The sequence below is a fragment of the Simochromis diagramma genome, unplaced genomic scaffold (genome assembly GCF_900408965.1).
Source record: "Simochromis diagramma unplaced genomic scaffold, fSimDia1.1 OVJJ01000334.1, whole genome shotgun sequence".
In the NCBI taxonomy this organism is placed as follows: Eukaryota; Metazoa; Chordata; class Actinopteri; order Cichliformes; family Cichlidae; genus Simochromis; species Simochromis diagramma.
This window is the reverse complement of record NW_024386764.1, coordinates 4,478,767-4,479,820: the sequence shown is the minus strand read 5'-3', so window position 1 is coordinate 4,479,820 and position 1,054 is coordinate 4,478,767.

Here is a 1,054-nt window from a genome sequence, read left to right as displayed (position 1 = left end):
TGACTCTTGCAATAATTTGTCTTCAAAGTCATGTCCTTTAGACAGGGTCCACTTTCACTAGTGCTGATCAGTTTCTCTTTCAGTGGGATATGTGCAGACTTTAAGTTGTCTCTAATTAAACCACTACTTAAAAAAAAAACAAAAAACAAACAAACACGTCAGTTCCAGCTAAAGTTATCAAACTATTGACCAATCTTCCTCTAATTTCAAAGGTTTGTGAAAAACTAACATAGTTTGAGAAGGAAATGATCTCTTTGATGTTTCAGTCAGGGTTTACTGACAGAAACAGACCATAGCACAGAAACCGTACTGGTGAAGGTTATAAATATCTTCTGGCCTCTGAAAGTGTACTGTGTACTTGTTCTGTTACACCTCAGTGCAGTGTTTGATAATATTAATCACAATAGTCTACTACAGAGATCCTGTTAGTATTAAAAGATGCACTCCTGTGGTTGTGGTCACATATCTGATAAGACAGTTGTGTATTTAAATTAGGGGGTGATCTTATTTAACTTAAGTTGGTCACAGTGTTCTGTGCTAGGATCAGTTCTATTTACATTATACATGCTTTTCTTTTATAAGGTAATATTAGAAAACAATGCATATAGTTTGATGTGCGGGTGATACTTTTATAGTTTTATGTATCCATGAAGTGAACTAAAGGCTTATCTGAAAGGCCTGAATCACCCATAAGTTCACAAGAAATTGAGGTTATTGTAATCAGCTGTAGCAATTGTAGAAACAGTTTCTAATTAGAGTTACTGAATGTATGCATCATTATAAACAGGCTGTTCTGAAAGTGCTGAAATCCCAAGATGAGAAAGAGAGATCCTATTTCTTCAATGTTGGTTTCTTTTTATTGGCCCCTTGTTAAAGACCTCATAATATGGAAATATAATCAAGCAATTCACGCTTGTATTCAGGAAACAAACCTTTCTGCTTTAAAGATTAGTACATCAATGCAGATGGCTGTCTGCCCCCAAGCCTGCTTCTACTTCAGGTTTCCTCCTATTACAAAGAATTTTTCCTTCCCACCATAGAGGCTTGCTCCATT